The sequence below is a fragment of the Cervus elaphus genome, chromosome 7, assembly GCF_910594005.1.
Source record: "Cervus elaphus chromosome 7, mCerEla1.1, whole genome shotgun sequence".
In the NCBI taxonomy this organism is placed as follows: Eukaryota; Metazoa; Chordata; class Mammalia; order Artiodactyla; family Cervidae; genus Cervus; species Cervus elaphus.
In genome coordinates, this window is record NC_057821.1 from 31,372,708 (window position 1) to 31,388,693 (window position 15,986).

The window sequence follows — 15,986 nt, forward strand, 5'->3', positions numbered from 1 at the left end:
TTGTTAAATATATGTTCTGTTTTATTACTTTGATTTTTTTTTGTAAATCTAGTAATTCGCGTGTTGGATTGTCTTTGCTTTTCTTTTTATGTATCATTTTCTGCCTAACTTATTTGAAATTTTAGTTCTTTCCTTCTTTTCTACTATCCTCTATACTGTTTGCTGTTTTCCTCATTGTTAATTCTATTTTTTGTGCTCAAGGGGAGATGCTCTTCACCCTGCTCTGTGCTGATATAGGCCCTTGGAACTGGCCTGAATGGGTTTTCATGCTCACTGGTTTCCATTTGGGTTAGGTCAGTTGGAGTCCCAACAGGAGATAGGTAGATCTAGGAAGGCTATGCAGATCAGGAAGCAACAGTTAGAACTGGACATGGAACAACAGACTGGTTCCAAATAGGAAAAGCAGTACATCAAGGCTGTATATTGTCACCCTGCTTATCTAACTTATATGCAGAGTACATCATGAGAAATGCTGGGCTGGAAGAAGCACAAGCTGGAATCAAGATTGCCAGGAGAAATATCAATAACCTCAGATATGCAGATGACACCACCATTATGGCATAAAGTGAAGAGGAACTAAAAAGTTTCTTGATGAAAGTAAAAGAGGAGAGTGAAAAAATTGGCTTAAAGCTCGACATTCAAAAAACTAAGATCATGGTATCTAGTCCCATCACTTCATGGCAAATAGATGGGGAAACAACAGAAACAGTGAGGGACTTTATTTTGGGGGGTTCCAACATCACTGCAGATGGTGATTGCAGCCATGAAATTAAAAGACGCTTATTCCTTGGAAGGAAAGTTATGACCTACCTAGATAACATATTAAAAAGCAGAGACATTACTTTACCAACAAGGTCTGTCTAGTCAAAGCTATGGTTTTTCCAGTGGTCATGTATGGATGTGAGAGTTGGACTGTGAAGAAAGCTGAATACCGAAGAATTGATGCTTTTGAACTGTGGTATTGGAGAAGACCTCTTGAGAGTCCCTTGGACTGCAAGGAGATCCAACCAGTCCATCCTAAAGGAGATCAGTCCTGGGTGTTCATTGGAAGGACTGATGCGGAAGCTGAAACTCCAATACTTTGGCCACCTCATGCAATGAGTTGACTCACTGGAAAAGACCCTGATTCTGGGAGGAATTGGGGGCAGGAAGAGAAGGGGACAACGGAGGATGAGATGGCTGGATGGCATCACTGACTTGATGGACATGAGTTTGGGTAAACTCCGGGAGTTGGTGATGGACAGGGGAGGCCTGGCATGCTGTGATTCATGGGGTCGCAAACAGTCAGACACAACTGAGCAACTGAACTGAACTGAGGAGGGCTAGCAGCAGGTATTTACTTCTTGTCTTTCTGCCTGCAGGTCACTTCAGAAGAGCTACATTCCTTGACCGGAGGCCATACCTCATTCAAAGCAGCCCTCACTACAAGGCTGTCTTCTGAGTTCAAGTTATTACACTCTCTTCATGCCTCTTCAGGTACAGAAGTAATAATAACCCTACTGCTGCTTGTCCTGGAGAACGACACTCACCCTGGTGGTTTTTCTCTAGCTGTACACATTTTTTACTAGAAAGTTTATTGTGAAATATATGTCTTCTGCCCCTTAATTCTTCAAATTATCTTGTCTGGATGCCACCAAAATTAACATTTTTAACTGTTTCATTCTTGGATTTGGAGACCTCTATTTTCCTAAATAATATGTATAACTGCTATTATTGATTAATTGATTTAGACATTATTTACTTGTTTTCCAACTGTTAAACAATTAACTGCTTTATGCCACTACCACCCACTATTTCTTATCCTTCCAAAATACTTATGTTTTACCTTTTTTTAATTCAGTGTTTATTGTTTATGTTATTTTTCTATGAAAGTATTATACACAGCATTGTTGTGAGCTATGATTCTGTTTTCATTCTTTACTGGATGCTTATAATTGCCTAAAAAGGCAAGCTTTAAAAAGAAAATTTTTAATGTGCCTAAGTCCCTTCATATGTATTGATAATTGCTAATTCTTCCTTAACTTCCAAATACCTTTCAGTGGAGCTTTCCACAAGATCAATCAAATCAGATAATATATCAACTCAAATATTTGTTCTTGAGGATATTTTTCCAGTTGACTTCTACATGCTTAAATCTGAATTGGTTGCTCTCTGGACCTGCTACACAGCTGTCATCTGAATCTTCCCTTGCTCACCTGTTCATAATCTATTTTTTGTTCATTTATGTGCTCCACTGTTTCAGTGGAAAGTATTCTCAAGGTTTTTGGTTTTTAGGTTATAAAAATAACTCAGAGTCTGAGGTAATGGTGAGAAGAGCCCTCAGTATGCTTATATGTTGTTAGACTCTACCAACTTACACCAGTTGCCTCACATATATTCTTAGCATTTTTACCTTTCATTTTTGAATGGTAGTTGTATTTTTTTCCCAGTCCTGCCATCAGGATAAAGCCCTAACTGTCAGAGATCTGAGAGTTAGGTGAGGGAAAAGAGCTCAGTCTTTAGCATTCCCTTACATCCAGATACAGAACAGATCCTCTCCTGTTCTCATTAAGGTACTCAGATCCTCATCTGTAATAGTCTAATCCCATTCTTTATTTTCTTAGAAGAAAAAATCTCCGGATTTTTTCCTGGGTGGTAGAAGAGCAAACACTCAGTATAAGTGCAGAGAATTTAGGGCTCTAACTCTTTCTCAAATTTTAAACAATCTGCTTTTGGTTTCCCTTTAGCCTCCAGTACATAGTGCTCTCAGTTCCTGAGCTTTTTAAAGAAACTTTGGTATTAATCAGATTGTTTCTGTGAAGTCTGTTACTACTTGTCTACCTATTTTTCAGTTTTAGTGTTTCTTATCTTCCACTTCTTTTGTGTTCTTCTCATATTTGAGCTTAAAAAAATATTTTTACTATAGTTATAGTGAGTTTTCAGGGGGCATACAATAAAAATTATAATTTCTGTCTCAACAATATCTTAATGTAATATGGATAAAAATTTTTATAGAAATTCCATGTAATTTCTAACCCACCTAAAAATTTTAAGTTGAACCAAATCAAGCTAGCTTTAAGTCATTTCAAAATTTGATGGTTATTGGAAAGCATTTGTTGTTGTTCAGTCTTTGAGTTGTGTCCAACTCTTTGTGACCCTGTAGACTGCCACACCACGCTCCTCTGTCCTCCACTGTCTTTGGGAGTTTGCTCAAATTCATGTCCATTGAGTTGGTGATACTATCCACTGCTGCCCCCTTCTTCTTTTGCCTTCAATCTTTCCTAGCATCAGGGTCTTTTCCAATGAGTCGGCTCTTTGCATCTTGTGGCCAAAGTATTGGAGTTTCATCTTCAACATCAGTCCTTCCAATGAATCCTCTGGGTGGGTTTCCTTCAGGATTGACTGGTTAGATCTTGCAGTCCAAGGGACTCTCAAGAGTTTTCTCCAGCACCACAGTTTGAAAGCATCAATTCTTCAGCGTTCAGCTTTCTTTATGATCCAGCTCTCACTTTCGTACATGACTACTGGAAAAACATAGCTTTGATGAGATGGACCTTTGTCAACAAAGTGGTGCCTCTGCTATTTAATTCCCTGTGTGTGTCATAGCTTTCCTTCCAAGGAGCAAGCATACTGACTTATAAGCATAGTCTTCAAACCACTACATATTTTTTCAAGTGATCTACTTTACCAGTGGGCCCATGGCAAGGGGAGGTTTAAAAGAAAAGTATTCAATACACTATTTGTTGGTAAAACATTTCTGATGCAAATTTCCAAAGCATTGATAAAATGGACCCTAACTAAGAGAAACATCTGACAGCAGAAATAGACTCTCCTGGAATCCATACAATAGAGTTCCAATAGAGTGATTCAAAATTAGCTGAAATTAATAGAGACAAAGGAAATGAAACACAAAATTAAGAACTTTTGACTCATTAAAGAAAAAAAAAAACCTGACAATAGGAAAAGGAAACAGAAACTTTAAAACAAAATTTTTAAAAGTAACTTAAGAATAGTGGGTGCATTTTAAAACAAATTAGCAAAAAGAAAATTAGTAAACTGGTAAGATGAAAATGGATGTGAGAGTTGGACTATAAAGAAAGCTGAGCACCAAAGAACTGACGCTTTTGAACTGTGGTGTTGGAGAGGACTCTTAAGAGTCCCTTGAACAGCAAGGAGATCAAACCAGTCAATCCTAAAGGAAATCAGTCCTGAATATTCATTGGAAAGACTGATGCTGAAGCTGAAACTCCAATAGTTTGGCCACCTTATGCAAAGAACTGACCCATTGGGAAAGACCCTGATGCTGGGAAAGATTGAAGTCAGGAGGAGAAGGGGACGACGGAAGACAAGATGGTTAGGTGGCATCACTGACTTGATAGACATGAGTTTGAGCAAGCTCTGGGAGTTGGTGATGGCCAGGGAAGCCTGGCATGCCACAGTCCATGGGGTCGCAAAGAGTTGGACATGACTGAGCGACTGAACTGAACTGAAGATGAAAATATCCAGAATAAAAATGTTATAAAAGGAAAACACAATCAAGAAGTCGAGAAAGTATAACACATTGACTCTTAAAGCCAAGAAAGCAAGGAGAGAAAAGATTGAAAAGAAGCAATATTTGAAAAAATAATGATTGGAAATTGATCTGAACATTCAAAAAGCCCTACTACATCCAAACTAGATAAATACAAAGAAGACCACATTTTGGCATATCTGGGAGCTAGCCTTCAAAATGTCCCTCCAGTAATCCCTGTGGGGATTTGATGCTTGGGGAATCATTACAAATGATGCTTTCTGGCTACTACTGTTGTGGTGAGTAATAAACTGTCCTTTGTCTCTCATCCAGGAGTCTCATGTCTTCTGCCAGTATCTATGAAACTGTAGTAGGCTAATTCTTAGCTTAGAGTAATTACCATTTCTTTTTAGTGGTTTGAATAATTAAGTTATAGTCTTAGCAAATTTGATGATTGTAATTCAGTATTGTTGTCTAGATTGTTCATTTTTTTTAAAGAAAATTAAAATAGTCATTTCACTTTATATAGGCAACTAATTTTTTCTTTCTTTTTTTTTGTAGTGTCTTAACCATTTGGTTTACGGATGACAGACCAGAAAACAGAACTGAAGATAACCACTTTTTGGTTACCTCCATAGGGTTTTTTTTTTTTTTGTCAGTGACAATCTATTATTCCATATGGGGAATTGGGCAAAGTCATTTAAAAATTTTTTTATTAAACTTTTTTTTAAGGCAAAGCCATTTCCCTCCTCTTTAGTTCTTGTTCTCAAAGATTAATGTCCTCCTTTCTCTATCCTCCCTCCTTCTTTGTCAAGCAAGTTTTAGTGACAACTTGTTTAGACATTTTTGATACTGTCCTTAAGTCTGTGCAGATCTTATATTCCCTTGGTATTCTGAATTATTGTTAATTTTTCAGTAATTAGGGTCTGCACTTATGATCCTTCATCAAAGATTTTGTTCACATCCAAGACCAGAGCCAGTTTTAGTCTCCTTCCTTGTGACCAGGTGCTGAGTTAGCCATATTCACCCCTTAGCTTTCAAATACATAATTTTAGCCTGTTTAATTTTCAATGAATTCACATTGCTCTGAAGTAAAAATTCTTAGAAACAAAACACTGTTACCAGTTAGAAGGTAAGGTTTTAAGTGGGATTCTGCAAATAGAATATACTAATGCTTTAAGCATGTTAAGGAAAAAGAAACAATTTCTCTCCAAGTGATAAGATGTTGTGGTGAAACTAGCCCAAGATTCCAGAGCCCAGGGCAACTGTGCCTTGTCCAAACTGAGGAGATGCTGACTGAACTTCTGCAGGACCCATCATTTGCCCTTTCTCAATTTCCCTCTAAATTCTACATGGTGCTACTCTTCTTCAAGTGATTCCTAGCATTCTGTTCTTTTCCCAGTTTTCTGCCACAGCAACTGCAGACATTGTATTGCCATCCAGGTATGGAAGCCAGGACCATATAACTTCCTCAGCTGAGCTCACAACCATTTAACTTATGTTTTTCTCCCAGGAAAGGATCACCAGCCTCTTCTGTGAATCAGTTACTTTTACATATAATTTTGGTTTCCAAAGGAATTAAGTGACAGAAGTGACATAAGATAGTTATGGCTTAAAACATATTTTAATTGTTTTTCTCATTGTGACAGATCACATTCCTTATGAATGCCCCCTGTGACTATTTCTCTTTGGATGCCAGGAATGACCCATGAACATGCCTGTGTCTACTTCTGCCTTATTACTGTATTCTCACTAACATCAGTATAACCTGTCTATCCTTTGATCCATTTTGGGGCACTTAAAAATTCTTATTCAGAAGTCGTGGGCTCTCGTAACAGCTATACTTACAATACGTAGCCACCCCCAGGGAAGAGAATGACACTTTCAACTCTGAGAGTGACAGAATCTACTTTGCCTCCCATAGGATTTCAAGTATAATTTAAGCCCCAACAATTCTCCGTGATATCTGGCTTCATGATTCTTCTTTTTCTCCTGCTATCGTATAAACACACACACAAAAGATGGGTAGGGATATATAATTTGGTCATCAAATCACTGTTGACATGTGTGGAAGTACTTATGAAGAAGCTCCTCAAATGTAAACTACAGAAAGTAGGAATCAACTGCGGTGAGAAATGTCGGCACCTGGAATTCAGACTGGAGATAGCGTCCAATTCATAGAAGAATGGACCAGTGAGTGGCAAGGTTATCCGCTTGGTAACAAAAACACTCGCGACTCTGGCGGGACTCGAACCCGCAACCTTTGAATGCCTCATTGCTGCGCTAGAAGTCCAATGCGCTATCCATTGCGCCACAGAGCCCGACGGCTTATGATCGTTGGCTGGATCCCAAACACTGTTGGTGATTTACTTGGTTATCAGTAAATATAATTTGTGGGGATTTATTGTGTTTCAGTCACTGTGAAAGTTCAAGAAACATAAAAACAAGGCAATGCAAGGGACATCAATGTCCAACATGGGGGAATTTCTGAGCCTTTCCGTGGCTACTGTCATTCGTTTTCATGAAGTAAGGAATAGTTGGTTCAAGATTCAAAAAACATCTCATTTCATCTCGTCTTTCCAAGCCCAAGCTTGAGACCGTTGGCTTTGCAAAAATGGAATTTGAGGAACTTCCAGCCAAATGGCGTTGGGATATATTTTAAATTCATGGCGGGGCCCCACTACTCTTTCCTCTAGCTCACTTCTGGAGTTTTCTCTCTCTCGATCTGGGGGCCCTTCTTGTTCGTCTTTGTGTTCTTTCTGAAAAAGAAGAGTTCGTTTGTTTTGTTAATGGGCTCTTGGAGCAACGCAATCGCATTGTCGCCCTCTCTCTCGAAGGAAAGGGCTACAGTTTTTAAGAGTCCAGGAAGCTATGGAAAGATCCCAGGCTTTCTAACTCTGGAATTACTTTTGATGACTCTTTGGGTTGAGATGCAAAAGACGGCTGTTCCTTCGCTGCCGCTTTTCTGTGAGACTGTATGGTCTAGTCGCAGTGGCTCCTTCAGTGACCGTCGGTCAATAAGCGGGTTGATGTCTTTGCGGACAGAAAAGGATGCGGACAGTGGAGGTCACCGAGTGCGGGAGAGGCCAAGGTTTGTTGACGCGGAGCAGGAGGGTAGTTGTGACTTGAGAAATCGGAGGAGAGTTGTGGAAGGAAGAGAAGAAATCCCAGGTCATCCCTACCAAGGAGGACAGTGCAATATGATAGAAACAAATATGACTCGCTCTAGAACCTGAGCCATGAGGTCGAAGATCACTCAAGCACTCTCACACACTAGTGAGTAATAAGGATGCGGGAAAGGAGCTTCTCCCGGCCCTCAACCTCTCAACTCCACATAATATCAGAAATGAAAATAATGATTTCTAAAAAAGAAAGAAAGAAAGAAAATAATGAATTCTGAAAATCACAAGACAAAACTCGAACTCTGAATCGACTGTCAGCAAAAACGCAAAGCAGAAAGGACGTGTTAGACAAAAGCTGAAGTTTGAGCTGAGTGAGAAAGTCCTTGTAGCCCTAGAGCCTAGGAGCCTGGGTATTGAGAGCCTGTGCGTTCACACCCGCGGCCCACCCTCCCCCGCCAGCCCCCCGCTCCTTCCCCTCATCCGGGCCGCGGGTGCCCTCCCGGCGCTCGGCTTCCTCCCGGAACCTTGCCGCGTACCTTTCTCTTAGCTCCACAGCGGGACTTGCCGCAGCCTAAAGACTGGGGAGGTGATAGGTAGATCTGACCAAGTTTCTTTATTCATTCTTCTCCAGCCTCACGTCTTTGAGGACGTGTCGGTTCGAGTCCAAGTTTTGGGAGCTGCCAAAGAGGAGGGCCGGAGGTGAGCGGCACCTACAGGGCAGCCTCAGAGTTGGAAATGCTAGTGGGAGAAGGACCCGGAATGAAGGGCGCTCGAAAGCATCGGACGCTAACTAGGGACTGACTTTGATGAGAGGACACTGGTTTGCCCTTTCCAGACCGAGAGGACTATTCGATACGTTGCTTGAGGGGGAATACCGGCTGAAAAGGAGGATCCGGGGACTGTCTCCTAGTCTCCTAGTCAGAAAAATTTGACTTCTCTGCTCTCTAGTAAAGGAGGCGGGAACGTTCCAGAGGCCCCTTTCCGAATGAGGGAAGAAGCCCGCGGTCACTTTTGCTTTTCATAACAAAAAGTTGTAATTTTAAAAAAGCATTTTAGGAACCCTCAGGATAGAAGTCGTACCGCAAAATATTCCTCCAGGGACAGGCAGAGTATAAAGTTTTTGAACAGATTTGGCAATCTCTTAAAAAAAAAAAAGGTTAGGAATTTTCCAGATTGCCAAAGGAAAAACTCATAAGAAATGCTCTGAATCTGTGAGCACTGTGAATTTGCTTTTCCTGACCACATTTCGTCCATTTGTCAGGCATGGCTTAGTTGATCTTTTCTAAATATAGATAAAAGTAAATTATGTGATCTTCAGTTAGATCTATCTCCCCACCTCCCCATAAGACTTTCTCAGTGATATACGAATTGAATAGAACTCTATTTAAAGAATGCTTTGTTACTTCTGGTTAAATATCATGTATTAAATCCAAGCAATTAGCAACTTTTTCCAAGATGCATCGTTTTCATCTGCTCACACCTCTTACCTATGAACAGTTTTTGGCCACAAAATGGGGGCCTATCTATGCATCTTAGGATCTGGTATCTACATTTAACCATTCTATCCTGAAACATTTCTGTAGAACGTTTGGAGATTCTGCTGAAGGAACAGCGAGTTACAAACATAAAAGAAGAAAGGGAAACATGCAATGTTGGTTTAATTTAGAGGAAATGAGCCTTCGCATGGCCTCCCCCAAAGTGAACCACATAATCTGTTTTCTAGAAAGCAGTTAGGACCTCACACACTCAAAAAAAAAAAAATGAAATTCATGGACAAACTATAGCTCTTCTTAACCCATCTGAAAAGTGAAAGCACATTCACTTCTGTAAAATACGTTCCCAAACACAGTGAGATTAGTACTTTGAGCCTAAGTTAGGAACCGTAGGACAGCGAGTGAGGGGATCCAGAGGTTTTCAACCTCGTTTTTCTCTCCTTCCACCTTAGACACAAATCAGAGGGAACATTCCCTTCCCTGAAACCCGTTGAGCACAATATCATTCATCGGGGAGGCTGTAAGTTCTAGCAGAAGTGTTGGTTCCACTCACGCCTAAAAGGATTAGTTTGATTTCAACTCCCTTCTGAGTAAATTTGGTTCGATTTCAAAGACCCCAGTACCCGGCACGAACCCAACTCATCCCTGAGGGAGGCAGGCCCTAGCTGATGATGACCTGAACTTTGTTGAAAACAAAGATACTTGCATAGATGTTGTTTAGTTGCTCTGTTGTGTCCGAATCTTTTCGACACCATGGACTGCAGCACGCCAGACTTCCCTGTCCATCACTAACTCCCGGAGCTTGCTCAAACTCACGTCCATCGAGTTGGTGATGTCATCCAACCATCTTATCCTCTGTAGTCCCCTTCTCCGGCCTCCAATGAGGCCGCATCAGGGTCTTTTCCAGTGAGTCAGTTCTTCGCATCAGGTGGCCACAGTATTGGAGCTTCAGCTTCAGCATCAGCCCTTCCAATGAATATTCAGGGTTGATTTCCTTTAGGATTGCCTGGTTTGATCTCCTTGCTGTTTAAGGGACTCTCAAGAGTCTTCCAAACCAGCACTCTCATCGCAGTGCTCCTATATGTCGGAGGCTGCTGGAGAGGGTTTGACCTCCCTCTCCAAGCTTTCCTTTGGAGTAGGAAATGGCAACCCACTCCAGTAATCTTGCCTGGGAAATCCCATGGACACCAAAGCCTGGTGGGCTACAATCTATGGGGTCGCAAAGAGTCGAACACGATTGAGTGACTGGGCACACAGGCACACCCCTAAGCTTTCATTCATCTGAGGATTTTTGCTCAACTCACTGCACTCACTTGTCTACACAAGTCTTGTCTTTATGTCTACCATGTATCTTCTTATAATGAAGAACTGGCTTCCGCCCTTGTAGTCGTGGCCGAGAGGTTAAGGCGATGGACTAGAAATCCATTGGGGTCTCCCCGCGCAGGTTCGAATCCTGCCGACTACGGCGAAAATTTTAACCTATGTACTGCTGAAGGGAAAAACAAAGCTACTACTGATTACACTCTCAGGAAGTTTGATTTAGTAGAGCCCTAGTAATGCACGCCCGCCCCCCCACCCCGCCCAAGGAGCTTCCGTCGTGGCTCAGATGGTAAAAGCATCCGCTTGCAATGTGGAAGACCTGGGTTCGATCCCTGGGTGGGGAAGATCCTCTGGAAAAGGAAATGCAACCCACTCCAATACTCTTGCCTGGAAAACTCCATAGATGGAGGAGCCTGGTGGGCCACAGTCCATGGGGTCGCAAAGAGTCGGACACGAAGTCGAAGCGACTTCACTTTAGTAATTCCCCAACCCGATCCTTATACAAGGTTCAAGGGTGTCTTCAGTTTTCCCTTCCCAAAGGGACACTCGGGTGAAATAAATGTTAAACCATTTACACATTTTATTAAAATACTTGCCACAGAGTAAAACTGGCTTTTTGAAATTATATGAGTTTATTCGTGTAACCACTACCATAATCAGGATACAGGAAAGTCCCATCAATAAACCTCCCCATGTAATCACTTTATAGTCATCTCCTAATTCTATACATAACAGTTGACAACCAGATATGTTTTCTGCTCCCTTGTTTGACTCTTTGAGAATGTTGTGGAAACTGAATCATACAGAATATAACCTTTTAAGATTAGCTTCTTTCACATGAGATAGAACATGCCTTAAGATTTATGCAAGTTGCTGCATGTATTAAAATTTTGCACCTTTTTGAATAGAATTTCATTGAGTGGATGTGCCACAGTTTATTTCTTCTTCCATCCATTGAACCTGGTTGTTCAAGGTTTTTTCAGATTTTCATTTTTATTGGATAGATATTTTGTTGGCTGTCCCCCCTCCCCCCCCCTCATTTTCAAAATGCATTACTTTATTTTCCTCATAAGGCAACTATACCTTTTAAACCTTGAGTATATGACAGACTCAAGATTTCTTCAGAAATCCCTAGGGTTTCCACGAACTTTCCTGGAGCTGATGGCCTTAGTAGTTATATTGCTTTGAAATAATAGCATGTATCTAATCATGTTTTGTTTTTGAAGACTTGCTTTGTGGCCTGGTAAAATGTCAAGATAAAGATAATTTCATGTGTGTTTGGAAAAAGTTTGAATCAGGAAGTTGATATGTGCACTGTTCTCTATATATGTATATTATATGACTTGCACTACTTTATTTTATGGGTTTTTTTTTTTTTTGATGTGTGTTTTAACTTTTCAAAGAGGTATATTGTATAAAAACATACCACCAAAAATCCCGCCATGGTTGTGATTTTTATCTTTCTCTTGGTACTTCCATCAATTCCTGGAATTTTCCTCCATTTCTTAAATTTCCAGAAGCAAGACATTCTGGATAAAGCCATGATCTATGTAAGACTTATGACTTGGAGACTCCAGGTGCTACCACCAATTGAACAATTCCAACAAGAAAAACCTAGAAAAAAATCTATTTAATTTATACAAACTTCAGAATAGCCATTGAGACTTAAGAGAAATGTTGCTACTTAGAGATATTTCTGTTTCCTTCCTCAAGAGAAGTGAGGAAAATGCAATTTAAATATAATTTATCTCATGGGAAACTCTGGGTAAAGATTAAGGATAAGCTGCAGGGTAGATTCTGATCATCTTTGTGCTTCAGAATGAGTCTGGCTCCATCCACTGGTTCTGACCAGAAGTCTAACTTCTGGCCTTCCAAAACCCAGGAGGAACCCAAACCCCATAACCACTCTGAGAGAAGAGAGAAACTCAGAACTGGTTTGACTAGAATCTCAGCCTCAGGCGTGGGTGCAACTTTGCCTCTTAAATTACAGCATTGGGGCTAATGAACCATGGAGCATGAATTTAAAGAAGATATTGAGAGAAGTGGGCCCCCTTTGCAATTTTTTCCATCACAGGTAGCAGGAAAGCTCGATTCTGCTGCCTCCAGACCCGCGGGCGAGCACACCACCCTGCAAGGACCTATGTGAGCAAGAGATGAAGGGCAATGCTTGGTGACCTTCTCGCAGCCATCGGAGGCCTGTCACTGAACTATTAGAATAGTCTTGAGCGCGGACCTGTGTTTTTCCCGGGTAGTCACAGCACCGCCTCATTTAAGCGAGCAGGTCTCTTTCCATTGCATTAAACGTCATGCATTTGTAAAAGAATGCTTTACAAACATCCACGGGGACAGTGGGTGGCGGGAAGCTTCCAGCATCCCCGAAGTTCCACCCTAACAAATTCCAAGGCTCCTCTCGGCTAAAGTTCTGTTGAAATTTCGACAGAAATTTGCTGCTGGGCTGCCTCGGTGAACATAGCCGAACAGAGGTAAGAGACTAGGAGAGTTGAAAGGGGCTCTAGAGATTGCGTGCAGGACGCCGAGGGATCCACCGACCCCACCCCAGAAACCTAGTCTTTAAGGAAGCACACTGGGTTTAAGAAAAAGGTGTCCAAAAAAAGAAAAAGAAAAAGGTGTCCGCAGAATAGTAGTAAGAAAAATCTTTAGTACAATTTGGCAGCCTTCACTGGACATCTTTCTCTTGATGAAGTAGAGTATGATGAGTCTTTGATCTTGAAATATTGAGCCTCTGATTTGTTCCTCACCAATCCCTACACTTGACAAAATTCAGACTTTTGCTTCAAGCATACGTTTTCCGTTTTCTCGAAAACATAACTTCTCTTGCAAGGTTTCTTCCGTGAATATGCCAGAAATCAACACATTAAAGCTTGCTTTCCTAGAGCCAATGGACCTGATAACTAAATAATCTATGTGGAGAAACGTATTAATTTATGGCCGAAACTGAGCAGAGGTACAGATAAACTAGAAAATCTCAAAGGTTCAGTTTTCGTGTCTATATGAAGACTAAAAATACCTCGACGAGTTTTAAAGTATTACATCATACAATGAACATAACACGTTCAATCCAGTGCTGGTGATACAAGAAATGTTCAAAATATTCATTCTGTGTTGTTGGTTTTTTTGTTTTTGTTTTTTTTAAAGAAGAAAGCAAGGACTAGAACCAACAAGTTTCTGAGTTAATGGCGGGGACGGGAGTGGACACTCTTTGGGGTCTTGTATTTGCCAAAAAAAAAAAAAAGAGAGAGAGAGAGAGAGAGAGAAATAAATAAAATTAAATCTCTCAGGATTTTTTTTCAAGTGTCGTGAGTGGACGTAGACTAAGTATTCTGATAGTTTAAACTAAATGGTTTCAGTAGAGTTACTGTGACACATCACCTACAGTTATGGCAGACTGTATGTCATGCCTGGTTCCATGGTGTAATGGTTAGCACTCTGGACTCTGAATCCAGCGATCCGAGTTCAAGTCTCGGTGGAACCTGTCAATGTTTTGTCTCTTATTTTTCCCCTGGAAAATATTGTCCACCTAAATGACGAAATCAATTTTGCCGATTTTATTTCTTGTAAGTCCAAACACATCGGCATTTGGATGAGGAGGCAGAAGTGGAATCCCATTCTGGTTTAATGGAATTCATTTTTTAAGGAAGAAAAGGAGTAACAGAAGTAAGTTAAGTACAAGTGCAAGACGACAAAAACTTTGCACTCTGCTGCGACTAGGAAAAAAAAACTCTAATAAAAAGTAATAACGATTCTTTTAATAAAGTTTACTTTCAGTGCACATTAAAAGAATATTTGAAATTGTTCAATACTTCAAAAGTGAGAAATAAATTAATCTAACAGTACTGAAGAATTTATAAACAGCAAATTTCTTTTCTGCCCATGACCTCTACCTGCACAATTTCTGACTCCCTCCACTCTTCACAGGGCCACTGAACCTAGTGTGTGTGTATATATATATAGACATCTCAGAGAGAGAGAGGGAAACTAAAGGTGGAAAATCCTAAAGTAGGTGACTTTAAGTAAACAAGCACACAATACTCATTATTACATTTTTAAAATATCTACAGATTTAACCTATTTCAGCTTAAAATGGGTGGGGAATCCATAATGACATTTTCATTGCCGTATTCACCTGCGCTTTGGGCTACACACATAATACCAAACATCTCCTTTTATCATCAGATAAAATGAGTGACTGCAGCTATTTCCTTACTAATTACATTCTTGGTGTAAGTTTTCCTTGTTTTTCCCCTACTTGTTCTTTTACTGTTTTGCAGTGGACTCGGGATTTTTTTTTTAAATATAGTATTTGTCTTGGATGAAGTTTGAGTAATTTTTTTTTTTTTTCTTGGATTAGACATTTGCAGGCATTTCACATGAACTAGAGGCTGGGAAGATTCCACCCCCACCCCTACATAGCCTTATGATACCAGGTTGTGTGGGAGATTTTAAAGTAATTTTTTTTTTCTTACAACCAACACATATGAAGATTCTGCTCCCATATACTGATCTTATATAGTATCTGCTGCTTCTCAACATTAGCCCTTTGGGTAAAGCGCTTATTCAAACATTCATGTCTAGGTTCTCCTTCATAATGAGTTCTGTGAAGTTCCTGCTTCGACATTTAAAAACACTCCTTTGTTCAAAACCAGAGTGCTAATTTTCTCACAGTGTACCACTAACTTTAAGACACTATGCATCTATATTAATTTGGTTGGTTTTTTTTTTTCTTTTGCAAATACTGTACAGAGAAAACACTACTCATGGTCTCATTACATTCCTTTGACCTTCACAGAATGTGGAATCTACTCTTCATACTCTATTATCCGTATAAACAGATAATTTTTACTTTGCTCAAAATTTTAGTTTGCTTTATTCTTTCTTATATTTATAGGTACATATTGCCAGATGAAAATGCAAAAGATGTCTATTCTGCAACTGAAAACCTCTGTCTTAATTGCATACATTGTTGCCATCACACAGTATATATACCAAATGGAAATATAAATATTATGGGGCTCCCGCTTATAGTGCATCTTGCTTTACATGAACCCCAGCATTCCTTGAGTTGACCATAGTGATGGGTCAACAGTAGTTAATGAGTATATCATGATGCTTTTAACAGCAAGTCGGACTGCAGTATGGCTGCCAGGTCGTCTGAGTGGATAACTATGTAGAATGCCCACTAAAACCGTAGTCGGCAGGATTCGAACCTGCGCGGGGAGCCCCCAATGGATTTCAAGTCCATCGCCTTAACCACTCGGCCACGACTACCGACTTACTCTTTTTCTTGCGGGCCAAAGTGAAAACTAGTTGGTGGCAAGTTCTGCAACAGTTGGTCTGACAACAAAAAGTTTCTTAGCCTTGTCCAGGTCTCTCCCTCGTGTATGAAAGAGAGCAAATCAAGTAGCAGCTGGTGATGTAATTCAATAAAAAGCTCCTAGACAAAGGACTGGATCTTCCTGGATGCTGGAGCTTGTCCATAACTGCTGATAATCGCAGACACGCACGATCACTCCTTATTTTCGGGAATCCGCAGAAGGCGAGCTT

The 15,986-nt window shown here is 40.4% G+C and overlaps 4 non-coding genes across 4 annotated transcripts; 2 read left to right on the plus strand and 2 right to left on the minus strand.

The window, feature by feature from the left end:
• Positions 1–6,722: 6,722 nt before the first annotated feature.
• TRNAR-UCU lies at positions 6,723–6,810 on the minus strand. The gene is given in 2 exon segments: positions 6,723–6,758; positions 6,774–6,810. It is a non-coding gene; the product is annotated as a tRNA-Arg (tRNA).
• A 3,677-nt stretch (positions 6,811–10,487) lies between these two features.
• TRNAS-AGA lies at positions 10,488–10,569 on the plus strand. Its single transcript has one exon. It is a non-coding gene; the product is annotated as a tRNA-Ser (tRNA).
• A 3,276-nt stretch (positions 10,570–13,845) lies between these two features.
• Positions 13,846–13,917, plus strand: TRNAQ-CUG. The gene has a single exon. It is a non-coding gene; the product is annotated as a tRNA-Gln (tRNA).
• Positions 13,918–15,628: 1,711 nt separating this feature from the next.
• TRNAS-UGA lies at positions 15,629–15,710 on the minus strand. Its single transcript has one exon. It is a non-coding gene; the product is annotated as a tRNA-Ser (tRNA).
• Between the last annotated feature and the right edge of the window lie 276 nt (positions 15,711–15,986).